The 15,659-nt window shown below is 43.6% G+C and overlaps 1 protein-coding gene and 1 non-coding gene across 2 annotated transcripts in view; both read left to right on the forward strand.

Annotated features, from left to right (window-relative positions):
• Nucleotides 1-788: 788 nt before the first annotated feature.
• The window catches only part of zmynd8 (zinc finger, MYND-type containing 8), a 161,471-nt gene continuing 146,600 nt past the window's right edge, over nt 789-15,659 (forward strand). Inside the window, exon 1 of the mRNA XM_072556359.1 lies at nt 789-807. The gene's annotated coding sequence lies outside the window, so the exon portion shown is untranslated. The remainder of the gene's footprint in view (nt 808-15,659) is intronic.
• On the forward strand, nt 8,445-8,517 carry trnam-cau (transfer RNA methionine (anticodon CAU)). Its single transcript has one exon. It is a non-coding gene; the product is annotated as a tRNA-Met (tRNA).

The raw sequence follows: 15,659 nt of genomic DNA on the forward strand, positions 1-15,659 counted from the left end.
TTAATTTCAGATATCCGGTCAGCATGGACAAGTTGGACTGAAGAGTCTGTTTCCTTGCTATACAACTCTATGACTCGATGTTACAGATGCAATTATAGAAAAGGTACAAAGGTTTGCAACAGTTGTATAAAGCTCTGGTGAGTTCACACCTGGGGGATTGTGTAGACTTTTGCGAATCGCATCTTATAAAGGAACAATATTCACTGTAAAAGTTTTGGAAGTTGAAGGTTGTACATCAACAGCTTGTGGCACTATTCCCATTGCTATTCATTTCTTATTGATGCTAAACACAGTTGGTGCTGTCATTGGCTGAACAAGTCTCCTGTGTTTGAACTAAACCCTGCTATTATTCGGCACTCCCACTCTTGTCAACTGGGTTTGTCTTTCATCGGAGAATGTTGTTTTCATGTTGCTGTGTGAACTGTGACAATGAGCTGATTCTGGAGCCTGTTCCCCCTGGGATGTACAAAACTCATTACTTCTCCCATTCTCACTCCTTCATTCTGAGTTTCAATTGGTTCTCCTTTCAGACGTTTCAACAAATTCATTTTAGCAGGACAAGTAGCAGGTGAAATATCACCCAAGGAAGTGTGAAGTGATTCACTTTGGTCAGAAGGACGGCATCAAATAAAGTTGCAATTCTTGAGGGCTCCTATGTTAAACAGTGAGTGTTGAGGATCTGGAATGCATGACCTGAGAGTGTGGGCGTGACAGGTTTAACTGTGGATTTAAAGAGAGAGTTGGACAATGATTTAAAGAAAAAAAGAAATGCAGGTCTCAAGGGAACTGTCGGGAGAGTGGGAACAGGTGAGTTATTTTCCAGAGGCTTGGCAGAGACATGAACTGAATGGCCATGTCACCTATTTTCTGGTACTGTTTTTATGTGAACAACAGTAGTGCAGGTGTTGACCCTGTTGTTATTGTTGAATGATTACGGCTATGCATTTGAAATGAACCCCATGGATTTTTTTTATCTTCCTGACTGCCTGTTGCTTATTCATGACTTTAAACAAGTGGCTGCAGAACTAACTTATCAGTTAAATTGAACACAAACCATGCAAATCTTGCATCTTACCATCATGAATCCGTCAGCATTCACAAAGTTTGTACTTGTAAACTGTGGGATCTGTTACCATCGTGGTGCGGCTGACACACTTAAGATTCTACTTTTTGCAGGATGCTGGTTCAATTCCATATTTCCATAGCTGCCAAATTTCCTGTTAGTCTGCCTTACAAACATGTCAGCAAACTTAATGTGAAGGGTATGTGGTGTTCTACTTTGACAAAAAAAAATAAGTAAAGGCAGTCTAACTAGAAATTGCTGGACATTGTTGAACTAGTTCCTTTTCCAAAGAGTCAAGTGATAAAAAAAGGTAGAATGATAGACACAGCTGGCAAGAAGGAAAGAGAAAAAAACAGATGGAGAAAGAGGGAAGCAAAAACAGTACTGGCTGGAAAATCTCCTGGCAGCATCTGTGGAGAGAAATTAGAGTTAATATTTCTGTCCCAGTGACACTTCTTAAGTCTGATGGTAGCCGGGCAAAAATTAATTTTTATGCAGACAATGGGGGTTGGGGGTGGGGGGCGGTTAGGGGGTAAGGAGTAAATAATAGGTGGAGATGGAGCCCAAAGAGAGAGAAGAATGGCTGGTCAAAGAAGTGGATAATGGTCAGCCTCGGAGAATGAATGACTGCTAACAAGGTCTGTTCGTGGCTATGGGTTGTGTGTAACAGCAGATGATGTGATAGAAAGGCCTGATTTGTTGGGGTCCGGTTAAGGACATAGGGGAAGGTGTCTCAAGCCCAAACTTTGTTAGTTCAAAAGGCTGTAGAGTCCCCAAACAGAAAATGCAGTGCTGTTCTTCCAGCTGGTGCTAAGCTTCACTGAAACATTGCAGCAAGCCAGAGACAGAGGTGTTGGCCAGGGAACAAGGTGGTGTGTTAAACTGGCAGTAACTGGAAGATCAGGGTCTTTTTTGCAGACAGAACATAGGTCCTTGTTATCACATTGTCTCTCACTTCGGCCTCCCACTCCATCTATCATTTACCCCTTGACCCCTTCCCCCACCCTAACTTCTGTATTAATACCTAGCCACCATCAGCTCTGAAGAAGGACTCAAAATATTAACTGATTTTTTTCCAAAGATGCTGTCAGACCTGCTGAGATTTTTCAGCAATTTCTGTTTTTGTTTCTAACTTCCAGCATCTGCAGTTCTTTCGATACTTTTTATTTAAATGGAGAAACAGATTAGGGCATACACTGAAAGGGACACATACACTTCACTATTCCATTCAAATGTTTTAGAGGTTATTAGTTGATTATTTTAACAAATAACATTGAGTCTTATGGAGAAAAGACAGGAGTTGTGATATGCTTTCAAAGACTGGCAGAGAGACAAATGCTGAACAGTTTCCTTCTGCACTCTGACAATTCTGGGATCTTGTGATTCAAACTACAGTTTATCCACATGTTCTAACCAAAGTTTGGTTTTAATTATTGATATGAACTTTACAATGATGCATAGGAAGTTGGCCTGCTAATCTACAGTTTGAATCTTAACATTCAGTTCGGAATAGTGTTTTTTAAATGATTTCTAATCACTGTCCCTGTAATGAAAAAGGCAGATGTATTCTTTAAAATTCAATAGGAGCATGATTAGATTCCCTACAGTATGGAAACAGGCCCTTCAGCCCAACAAGTCCACACTGGCCCTCCAAAGAGTAACCCACCCCCCTACCCTATATTCACCACTGACACTCTGGGCAATTTATCTGACCTGCACATCTTTGGATTGAGGGAGGAAACCCACGCAACATGGGGGGAATGTGCAACTCCACACAGTCGCCCGAGGCCGGAATCGAACCTGGGTCCCTGGTGCTGTGAGGCAGCTGTGCTAACCACTGTGCCGCCCCTAATTTAGTTAGGTTAGTTAGATCAATCCAGTGGAACAATCTAGTCAATAATTTAGTATGGATTTAAACATAGGGCAATAAAGGGCAGGTGTGAAAGAACCTTCAAACTTTTTAAGGGAATGATTTATCATTTTTCTTTCAACTATGATTGCATTTTAGCTTATGAAGGTGTTATTTGTTGAATATTATATTAGTGAGGGTATCATAAGGCACTTTAGTATTTTATTCTGCAAGAGGCGAAATCAAGTGCTCCCAGCTTAGGTATGGGATGATGTAGAATAAAATTCCCTCTATTCTGTTTCATTGAGGTGAATTAAACTTAAGTCAGAAGAGTACACTGTTGTAAATCAATATTGTTTTGTTTTATGGCTTATCTGAAAGAAATGAACATTTCACTGACTATTTGTACCAATTTATGGACAGTCTTTTATTTTGGATCCAGAGGAACTCACTTTAATCTTATTTCTGTGTTGTATGTTTATCAGATCCAGAAGAGAGAAAAAATGGAAATATTTAATATCCTTTATACTGTCTCAAAGTCCTTTTACAATCAATAAATTAGTTTGTGAAGTGCAGTCCTTTTGTTTTTGTAGTTATGTGCAGTGGCAATTTATGAACACCGACCTCCCTCAAATAGTCATTTGACTTGATTAGTTAATGTACTTTATGGGTGAAGGGATACATTTTCCTGTACATCAGAGGAATTTCTCTGTTCTTGAAACGGTTCCATGAGCTATTTTATGTCCACCTTAAAAGGGAGATTGTATTTTGATTAAATAGCTCACTGGAAAGGTGAAATAGCACTACAATTGCTCAGTGTTGCACTTCTGTTATCAGCTCAAACCTGCAACCTTCTGACTTAAAGGTGAGCTAAGGAAGCAGACTTGGGTGCTTTCAAACACCTAGCAGCACAAAATACAGACACAACTATGTTAAAACCTATCTCAAATAAACTAGTTTTACCACAGTAAGTTTTGGGTGTAGCGTTATGATAATATTAATATTATCATCTTATCTGGTTCCAGTCTGGCTGCAAGGATGGTGTAGGAGGGAGGGCTTCAGGTATTTGGACAATTGGACTGCATTCTGGGGAAGGTGGGACCTGTACAAGCAGGACACCAGAAGGGCACCAATATCCTGGGAGGTAGGTTTGCTAGCACTCTTCGGGGGGGTTTAAACTAATTTGGCAGGGGGATGGGATCCAAACTTGTAGTCCAGCAAGTAGGTTAGCTGTTTGTCAGGATGTCCAAGAATGTAGGGAGGCTGTGGAGAAGGTAGCACAGACAGGGAATACTTGCGGACATAGAGATGGGTTCAAGTGTGTATACTTCAACGCAAGGAGTATCAGAAATAAGGTGGGTGAACTTAAGGGGTGGATCGGTACCTGGGACTACGATGTTGTGGCCATCACGGAAACGTGGATAGAAGAGGGACAGGAGGTTCCTGGTTACAGATGTTTCAGTAAGATTAGGGAGGGTGGTAAAAAAGGAGGGGGGTGGCGTTGCTAATTAGAAATGGTGTAACGGCTGCAGAAAGGCAGTTTGAGGGGGATCTGCCTTTGGAGGTAGTATGGGCTGAAGTCAGAAATAGGAAAGGAGCAGTCATCTTGTTGGGTGTTTACTATAGGCCCCCCAATAGCAGCTGAGTTGTGGAGAAACAGATTGGGAAACAGATTTTGGAAAGGTGCAGAAGCCACAGGGTAGTAGTCATGGGTGATTTCAACTTCCCAAATATTGATTGGAAACTCTTTAGATCAAGTAGATTGGACGGGGCGGTGTTTGTGCAGTGTGTCCAGGAAGCTTTTCTAACTCAGTATGTAGATTGTCCGACCAGATGGAGGCCATATTGGATTTGGTACTTGGTAACGAACCGGGACAAGTGATGGGCTTGTTAGTGGGTGAACATGTTGGTGATGGTAACCACAATTCTGTGACTTTCACCTTGGTTATGGAGAGAGATAGGTGGGTGCAACAGGGTAGGTTTTACAGTTGGGGGAAGGGTAAATATGATGCTGTAAGACAGGATCTGAGGAGCATAAGTTGGGAGCGTAGGCTGTCAGGGAAGGATGTCGTTGAAATGTGGAACTTTTTCAAGGAACAGATACGACATGTCCTTGATATGTATGTACCTGTCAGGCAGGAAAGACATGGTCTTGTGAGGGAACCTTGGTTGACGAGGTAGGTTGAATGTCTTGTAAGGAGGAAGAAGGAGGCTCCCTTAAGGTTGAGGAAACAAGGTTCAGACAGAGCATTGGAGGGATACAGGATAGCCAGAAGGGAGCTGAAGAAAGGGATTAGGAGAGCTAAGAGAGGGCATGAAAAATCTTTGACCTTTAGGATCAAGGATAACCCCAAGGCATTTTATGCGTATGTGAGAAACATGTGAATGACAAGAACGAGGGTATGTCCGATCAAAGACAGTAGTGGGAGACTGTGTATTGAGTCAGAAGAGATAGGAGAGGTCTTGAATGAGTACTTTTCTTCAGTATTTACAAACGAGAAGGACCGTATTCTTGAAGAGGAGAGTGTGAAACGGACTGGTAAGCTAGAAGAGATACTTGTTAGGAAGGAAGATGTATTGGACATTTTGAACAACTTGAGGATAGACAAGTCCTCCGGGCCTGACGGGATATATCCTAGGATTATTTAGGAAGCAAGACAGGACCATAGGCAATGAACTTTTCTTCTTCACTGTCAACGGGAGTGGTACCAGGGGACTGGAGAGTGGCGAATGTTGTGCCCCTTTTCAAAAAAGGGAATAGGGATAACCTCGGGAATTACAGGCCAGTTAGTCTTACTTCGGTGGTAGGCAAAGTAATGGAAAGGATACTGAGGGATAGGATTTATGAGTATCTGGAAAGACATTGCTTGATTAGGGACAGCCAGCACGGATTTGTGAGGGGTAGGTCTTGCCTTACAAGTCTCATTGAATTCTTTGAGGAGGTGACCAAGCATGTGGATGAGGGTAGAGCAGTAGATGTAGTGTACATGGATTTTAGTAAGGCATTTGATAAGGTTCCCCATGGTAGGCTTATGCGGAAAGTCAGGAGGCATGGGATAGTGGGAAATTTGGCCAGTTGGATAGAGAACTGGCTAACCAGTCGATGTCAGAGAGTGGTGGTAGATGGTAAATATTCAGTCTGGAGCCCAGTTACAAGTGGAGTTCCGCAGGGATCAGTTCTGGGTTCTCTGCTGTTTGTAATTTTTATTAATGACTTGGAAGAGGGAGTCGAAGGGTGGGTCAGTAAATTTGCAGATGATATTAAGACTGGTGGAGTTGTGGATAGTGAGGAGGGCTGTTGTCGGCTGCAAAGGGACTTAGATATGATGCAGAGCTGGGCTGAGGAGTGGCAGATGGAGTTCAACCCTGTCAAGTGTGAGGTTGTCCATTTTGGAAGGACAAATAAGAATGCGGAATACAGGGTTAACGGTAGGGTTCTTAGTAAGGTGGAGGAGCAGAGGGATCTTGGGGTCGTGTTCATAGATCTTTGAAAGTTGCCACTCAGGTGGATAGAGCTTGTAAGAAGGCCTATGGTGTATTAGCGTTCATTAGCAGAAGGATTGAATTCAAGAGTCGTGAAGTGATGTTGCAGCTGTACAGGACCTTGGTAAGGCTACATTTGGAGTACTGTGTGCAGTTCTGGTCGCCTCACTTTAGGAAAGATGTGGAAGCTTTGGAGAGGATGCAGAGAACATTTACCAGGATGTTGCCTGGAATGGAGAATAGGTCATACGAGGATAGGTTGAGAGTGCTAGGCCTTTTCTCATTGGAACGGCGAAGGATGAGGGGTGACTTGATAGAGGTTTATAAGATGATCGGAGGAATAGATAGAGTACAGTCAGAAACCTTTTCCCCGGGTACAACAGAGTGTTACAAGGGGACATAAATTTAAGGTGAAGGGTGGAAGGTATAGGGGGGATGTCAGGGGTAGGTTCTTTACCCAGAGAGCGGTAGGGGCATGGAATGCGCTGCCTGTGGGAGTGGCAGAATCAGAATCATTGGTTACCTTTAAGCGGCAATTGGATAGGTACATGGATAGGTGCTTAAGCTAGGACAAATGTTCGGCACAACATCGTGGGCCGAAGGGCCTGTTCTGTGCTGTATCGTTCTATGTTCTATCTATTTTCAGTCTCAGAAATGTCCTCTGATCATCCTTCATAAAAATTGACAACTGGAAAAGAGGATAAATGAATGTTTATTTTACTCAGCCTTCTTTGAATACCAATTATTTTTTAGGAATGTGAGCACGATGAGGTAAAAGACAGCAATCTGAGAAAGAGACATATTTTGTGTCTCACCCTTTAAAGACCACATAAGAACAGAGGTTGAAAGCCAGTTCAGCCCTGATATGAGTGTGCTTGTAGAAGAAGGAGTGCTGGTGTGCTGAAATATTGTGGGTACTAGTCTAGATTCAAGCACTAATGTGTTTGAAGCTCACCATCTAAGTCTACCAGTCACCCTGGCATTACAGGCAACTGTTTCCTGCTCTAAGTATGAGAAGTCAGCTAGCCAGCAAGCCACTTAAAAGGGTACAGCAGAAAAGGATTTCAATTAAGCTGTAAAATCAAGAATTTTGAAATTGACTCTTCAATTATCAGTTTCCACTGTCCACTCTTCATGAGCTACCCTTGGAGATGGATCTGTATATTCTTTGACGCTTATCTATTTTTGGACTCACATTTCTAATCTTATTATTTCTTCTTTCTTTTGGTAACACAAACTCATTAATTTGTTAACTCAGGAAAGCCTAGCTAAATTAGCTTCTTTTAAAACATAAATTCATTTGGTTTGAGCAAAAGCTATTCACAGAGAAAGGATCCTTTTCAATTAACTTTGTTGGAATCGACCAAGAGGCTGGATGAATAAAGAAGGTGAGTCAGTTGATTCCTCCTCACCTGGGACCTTAACAATTTGGAATATCCTGCCTGGAATCATAATAACCAGTCATAACATTATATAATTCAGGTCTGATGTGTGTCAGCAACTGACCGACACTTGTGTAGATCGGAAATTCTTTGCTACCTCAGCACTACCAAAAATATCACTAACCATAATGTTGAAAGTACAAGATTTCTTAATTAATGTCAATATAGGAACTAAAATCATTAACCTAAACAATGTTTTAAACCACAACACATTTTGCCATCTTATAGGCCAGACCAGAGACATCTGTCTTCCTTGAAAAACCATTTATCTTTTTGTCTGGTCGCTTTAATAATTTATTTCTTCACTGGACATTTCCCAGTTAATTGGATATTGTTATTCACTACAGTTGACCAGATGCGCACAATTCTGTCTTAAAGATTATGCTGTAAGACTGTGATAAATGAATCCATTACTACTTATGTGAAGAAGAAGAGTCGGTACGTGATACCAAAGAGATCATAAATTGTGACAAAATGCAAATTGTAGTGATTGTAATGGGGTTAGCCAGGTGGACCTCATAAAATATGAGTTCCCTGATTGGGGCCATTAATCTTGTCCAATCAGGGAGTCCTGGCTGACAGATATGAGCAGGAGTGTTGTCGGCTGGCCTTCTTAGCGCAGTAGGCAGCGCGTCAGTCTCATAATCTGAAGGTCCTGAGTTCAATCCTCAGAGAAGGCAAGACTGTGGCCTTTGTCACCGGACGTGTTTGGGTGACGAGGTGGCCGAGAGGTTAAGGTGATGGACTGCAAATCCATTATGCTCTGCACGCGTGTGTTCGAATCCCACCCTCGTCACTGTCATCAACGGCATTTCAGTGGTGCTATTTTCAGATGATCACAGCTGTTATGTTGAATTTGGAGCTCCAACAGTCAGTTCATATGCATCGACGCTATTCCAAAATCTCAAAGAATAGTAATTGAAATGTTGGTTGCATTGGGATAATAAAAAGGAGCGTGGTTTTCTTTAAAAAAAAATGAGCAGGAGTGTTTCCAACTCGACTTTGATTTAATTCCTATCCTCTCCCTTCGCCATTTATTTCATATTGGCATTGCCCCCATTGGGCCTTCCTTTTACTGGTTCCCTGATCATGTAGGTGCTTTTCCTGGTGATGGAAATATTGAATAAAATTATTTGCTCAATAGTGTCGTCACTATAAGAAAGAACAACAAAATTTTAAAAAAGGAGTGTCAGGGGTTCTGCTCACTCTGATGGAGCTGAGTCAGTATCAGATAATATGCACATGTAAATAAAGGTCGGGGTGGATGTGTTGGTGAACAATTGGGCAGTGCGGGGTTCCTGAACTAGCCCGGCCAACCCATCGTCTCAACCTGCACCTGCCCCACCGATTTCATACTGTCCTATCTCTCCTGGTCCACGAACTGCCCACATATGTTTGGGACATCATCCACGCACTCCACCTGCTCCAAGGCCCCAACGCCTCACCTTCACCATAGACATCCAGTCCCTCTACACCTCCATCCGCCAAGACCAGGGCCTCTAAGCCCTCCGGTTCTTCTTCTCCCGACGTCCCCACCAGTACACTTCCACTGACACTCTTATTTGTTTGGCTGAACTGGTCCTTACCCTCAACAATTTCTCCTCTGAATCCTCCCACTTCCTCCAGATGAAAGGGGTGTCCTTGTGTACCTACATGGGCTCCAGCTATGCCTGTCTCTTTGTCTGCTATGTAAAACAGTCCATCTTCCGGAGTTAGACTGGCAACACTACCCACGCATCTCATCCACATCCACACCTCCGCCCTCGAACCCAACCCCTCCAACCGCAACAACGCTAGAACCCCCCCCCCCCCCCCCCCCCCCCCCCCCCCCCCCCCCCGCCCCCTCACCCCCTCGGTACTCACCTTCCAGCCCACCAACCTCTGCATAAATTGTATCATCCACCAACTTTAAACCAACCCCACCACCAGGGATATATTTCCCTCCCCACCCCTATCGCTTTCCACAAAGACCTTTCCCTCCGCAACTACCTGGTCAGGTCCATGTCCCCCCCCCGAATAACCCACCCTCCCCTCCTGGCACCTTGCCCTGCCAACACCTCCCCCCTCACCTCCGTCCAAGGCCTGAAAGGAGCCTTCCACATTCATCAGAGTTTCACCTGCACTTCCACACGTCATTTATTGTATCCGTTGCTCCCGATGCGGGCTCCTCTACATTGGGGAGACCGGATGCCTTCTCGCACAGCACTTCAGAGAACATCTCCAGGACACCCGCACCAATCAACCTCAGTACCCCATGGCGAACATTTCAACTCCCCCTCCCACTCTGCCGAGAATATGCAGGTCCTGGGCCGCCTCCATCGCCACTCCCTCACCACCCGACACCTGGAGGAAGAACGCCTCATCTTCCCCCTCGGGACCTTTCAACCCCATGGCATCAATGTGAACTTCACCAGTTTCCTCATTTCCCCTCCTCCTGCCTACCCCAGTTCCAACCTTCCAGCTCAGCACCGTCCTCAAGACCTGTCTCACCTGACGATCTTCCTTCCCACCAATCCGCTTCTCCCTCCTCTCTGACCTATCACCTTCATCCCCACCTCCATCCACCTATTGCACTCTCAACTACATTCCCCCAGCCCAACCCCTTCCCATTTATCTCTCCACCCCCAAGGCTTCCAGCCTCATTCCTGATGAAGGGCTTTTGCCCGAAACATTGATTTTCCTGCTCCTTGTACCTGCTGTGCTTTTCCAGCACCACTCTAACACTGTTCCAAATCAGCAGTTGTTGCCTTATACAGATCACTTATTTTAATGGTTTGGCTGTCTTTGAGGTTGAAGTCTTCCTGAAATTATCAATAGTGCTGACAGCAGAATTTTAGTCACTAAGATATAATTGTAAATGACTGGACAATTAACAGATGATCGGTGCATTTCTGCTCTTTTTTTAATCAGCCTGTTCAGACATGTTATTATACACCTCTGGAACAAGTGTGACTTGAACCCAGGCCTCCTGGCCATCTGCTGTTTTTTTAGATTACCAAGTTCAGATCAGCTGCATTTCAATAACCTGAAAGCAGTTTGTTCAGACAAAAGGAAATTGGCAAAAATGACAGTAAGTTCACATGGTATACAGAAAACAAACCTGCAAGAAGCTGGTAGCCATTTAATGATCATTGATGGCCAAATCATGCCTGTTGCCTCAGGCTGACTGAAATCTCCTAGTCATATTCCCAAACCCCTGAGCCCTTTTAGGGGCGTTGGTGGGGAGGTGGCTCCAGCAATGCTTTGTGCAGGTTTTGATGCCCATTTACGGAGCTAAGAACTCTTTTTAATTTCAAATATTAGCAAGATGGTGAAAAGGTGCCTTCATCTTGAAATGCCCTGTTCTTTCTCTTAGCTAAAAGTGCAAAGTTCTGTTTCATTAGTGCTGGAGGACCTTCTACTAGAGCTGTAACTTTGAGAGCCCACGCACTGTCTTTAATTTGATGGAGAAACTGCCCTCTATCCTTTAATTGACCAATTTGGGGAAACTTATTCACAGGCTCTGACCCTGATTTCACTCTGACATTGGGATTGCAAAGCCGATGGTGAAGATCCTGTCCAGGGATTGTGATCAGAGAGACAAATGACAATCACAAGAGGGCCTGAGGATTGGATTAAAAATTAAATTTTGTTTCTGAAAATATTGTAAATTGTTGGAATTGATGCATCATCAGCGAATACAGAGATTTTGTTCTTTTCAGGTACAGTGAGATTTGGGAAGCAGTTAGTAAAGTGATAGAATCCCTGCAGTGTGGAGAGAGGCCCTTCTGCCCATCAAATCTGCACCAACCCTCTAGAGCTCATGCCACCCAGATCCAATCACAACCCCCTATCATATCCCCATAACACCCCATTTCCCGTGACTAATCTGCTTCGTCCACACATCCCTTGGACACCATGGACAATTTAGCATGGCCAATCCACCTAATCTGCACATATTTGGACTGTGCTCTGGTTTTAGAGCACACAGAGAACATGCAAACTCCCCGCAGACAATCACCCAAGGCTGAAAGCAAACCCAGATCTCTGGCACTGTGAGGCACCAGTGCTAATCACTGTGCCACCGTGCTACCCATCCACTTCAAAGCCTGAGATCAGCCACAATCATGCTGAATGGCTGACTTTCTGTATTGTATTCTCCTGCTCCTGTTTCTAATATTCTTATGTTCTAACAGTCAGTTCACATGGCACATTGGAAACAAACATACATAATGAAGACTGATTCATTAACTTTGATTTTCCAAATAGCAGGAGTGGGTTATTTGAGTAAAGAAGATAGTTATATGTCACTGAGTGTGGAATACATGCATTGAATTTGGTCTGAAACATTTACATTGTCTTGGTAGATTTAAAAGGCACTTTAGCATTTAGTTTATGAATCCTGATTTCTGCCAGCCTTTTTCTGAATCACTTGCGGCTTAACAGCTGCTGTTCCTCTGGTTGCCACTCCTTGGTTTGTACTGTTCATCCTTCCCTGGACTGTGATAATCTGGAATTATGACATTATGTTTGCTGCTGTTTTCTTCTGTGAAATCTAGCCAACCCACTACAATGTCTAATGTGGAACTTCCACAGCTCTCTGACCTTCTTCAAGTGTATGGGGTTTTACATGGGATGAGAGTGATAGGCCTCGATATCAAGGCCATGTTGGACATTGGACAGTGTGGCAACAAGGAGCCTTCACAAAACTGGACTCACTGGCTATCGGGGTCAAACTCTCGGCTGGTTACAATCAAACCTGACACAATGGTATGGTTGTGGTTGTTGAAGGTCAATCATCTAGCTCCTGGACATCTCTGCAAGAGTTCCACATGGTTGCATCCTAAGCCCAACCATCCTCAGCTGCTTCACCAATGACCTTTCCTCCATCACAAAGTCAGAATTATGAATGTTTGCAGATGATTGCATGATGTTCAACACTATTTGCAACTCCTCGGATCCTGAAGCAGTCCACGTTCAAACGCAACAAGATCTGGACAATACCAAGGCTTGGGTTGACAAATAACAAATAACATTCAAGCCACACAAATGCCAGGCAATGACCATCTGCAATAAGTCTAACCGCCACCCCTTGACATTCAATGGTGTTACCATCACTGAATCCCCAATATCAACATCCTGGGAGTTATCATTGACCAGAAACTCAGCCAGATACATGACATAAAACACAAGAGGACACAAGAGCAGGTTAAAGGCTAGGAATACTGTGGCAAGTAGCTCACCTCCTGACCAAAACATGGCTAAGGGAGGGAGAGGCCTGGCAGATTAATGTGCCAGGGTACAGGTGCTTTAGGCGGGCAAAGGTGATGGAAGGAGGGGAGGGGGAGTTGCATTTTTGAATAGGGCAAGTATCACAGCAGGCGTCAGAGATTAAGTAACTGAAGGATCATCCAGTGAGGCTTTTTGGATGGAGCTAAGAAATAGCATGAGGATGGTGACGTTATTGGGGTTGTACTATAGGCCCCCAAATAGTCAATGGAAATTAGAGGAACAAATAAGCTGGGAGACTGGGGAGACTTGCAGGAGCAATAGGATTGTCTTCGTAGAGGATTTTAATTTTTCTAGCATAGACTACAACTTCCAGAGCATTAAGGAACTTTAAGGGATTAGATGGGGTGGAATTTGTTCAGTGTGTTCAGGAAAGTTTCCTCAAGCAGTATATATAGGGTCCTACAGGGGCAATATTTGACCTTCTCTTGGGAAATAGGGCAGGACAGGTGACAGAAGTGACAGTGGGGGAGCACTTTTGGGCCAGTGATTATAGTTCTATTAATTTTATAATAGTTATGGAAAGGGACAAAACTGATCCACAGGTTCAAGTTCTAAATTGGGGCAAGGCAAATTTTGATGGAATTGGACTGGAGCTTGCAGGGGTTGATTGGAGTAGTTTGTTTTCAGGCAAAGGGACCTCTGGCAAGTTGGAGGCCTTTAAAAGTGAGAGAGCTAGAGTTCAAGGTCTATATGTTCCTATGAGGATGAAGGGTAAGGTTAACAGGAATAGGGAACCCTCTATGACAAGAGAATGAGGCTTTGATCAGAAAAAAGGAGGCATGGCTCAGGTAGAGATAGCTGGGATCAAGGTAATCCCTAGAGGTATGGAGGGAATAAAGGGGTTTACTGAAGAAGGAAATCAGAAGGGCAAAAAGGAGACACAAGATAACCTTGCCTGTGAAGATTAGGGTGAATCCAAAGAGGTACTTTAAGTATCTTAAAGGAAAAAGAATAGAGAGAACACATGGCCCCTCAAGGACCAAATTGGACATGTATGTGTAGAACTGCAGGAGATGGGCAAGGTTCTCAATCAACATTTCTCCTCCGTGTTTAACATGGAGGAAGAGATGAAGACTTGAGAACTTGGGAAGGTAGTGGGGTTATCTTGGGGACTGTCCATACCGCTGGATGTATTAGAATGTATGAAGGTGGATAAATGTTCTGGTCCTGACCAAGTATATCCAAGATCACTGCAAGAGGCTAGAGAAGTAATTGCGGGAGCCCTGGCTGATATTTTTACATCTTTGTTAGCCACGGGTGAGGTCCCGGAAGACTGGAGGGTAGTGAATGTTATATTATTATTCAAGAAGGGCTGCAAAGAAAAGCTTGGGAGCTATAGACCAATAAGCTTAACATCTGTGTAGATAGTGTAGATAAGTTACTTGTGAAGATTCTGAGAGATAAGATGTACATGCATTTGGAAAGACAGAGTTTGATGAGGAGTAGTCAGCATGGCTTTGTGAGTGGGAGATCATGCTTTGCAAATTTGTTGGAGACTTTGATGAAGTGACCAAGAAGGTTGACGAGGGCAGGGTGATAGACGTAGTCAAAATGAATTTCAGTAAGGCCTTTGATAAGGTTCCACATGGTGGGCTGCTCTGGAAGGTTAAATCGCATGAATCCAGGATAAGCTGGCAAATTGGAAACAAAATTGGCTTGACGGTAGGAAGCAGAGGATAATAGTGTAAGGATGCTTGTTGGACTGGAGGCCTGTAACTAATGGAGTGCCTCAGGTGTCAGTGCTGGGCCCATTACTGTTTGTTATCTATATCAATGATTTGGATGAGAATTTCCAAGACATGATTAGTAAGTTTACTGATGACACTAAAATAGGAGTGAGGAAAGTTATCAGAAATTGCAGCAGGACCTTGATCAGCTGGGGAAGTGGGCCAAGAAATGGCAAATGGAACTTAATATAGATAGGCATGACGTCTTGCATTTTGGAAAGTCAAATCAAGGTAGGAGTTTCATGGTGAATGCTAGGTCCTTAATTAATGGAACAGTGGGATCTTGGAGTTCAGGTTCACAGTTCTCTGAAAGTGAAGTCACAGGTAGACAGGGAAGTGAAAGAAGGTTTTTGGCACACTGGCCTTCATCGGTCAGGGTATTGAGTAGAGAAGTTGGGAAATTATGTTGCAATTATACAGGACATTGGTGAGTCCGCACCTCAAGTATTGTGTTGGGTTTTAGTCACCTTGTTATAGGAAGGATGTTTCTAAACTGGAAAGAGTGCAGATGAAATTTGCAATGATGTTGCTTGGACTCAAGGGACTGAGTTATAGGGAGAGGTTGGGCAAGATAGGACTTTTTTCTTTAGAGCTTGGGAGACTGTAAGATCATGAGAGGTTTGGATAGGGTGAATGCACTCAGTCTTTTTTCCCAGGGTTGAGGAATCAAGGACTACAGGTCATCAGTTTAAGGTTAGAGGGGAGGGAATAAAAGGGAGCCTGAGAGGCAACTTTTTATACAGAGGGTGGTACACATATGGAATGAGCTGCAGCAGAAGTGGTTGAGGCGAGTGTATTAACAACAGGCATTTGGACAAATACAT

The sequence above is a fragment of the Chiloscyllium punctatum genome, chromosome 37 (assembly GCF_047496795.1).
Source record: "Chiloscyllium punctatum isolate Juve2018m chromosome 37, sChiPun1.3, whole genome shotgun sequence".
In the NCBI taxonomy this organism is placed as follows: domain Eukaryota; kingdom Metazoa; phylum Chordata; class Chondrichthyes; order Orectolobiformes; family Hemiscylliidae; genus Chiloscyllium; species Chiloscyllium punctatum.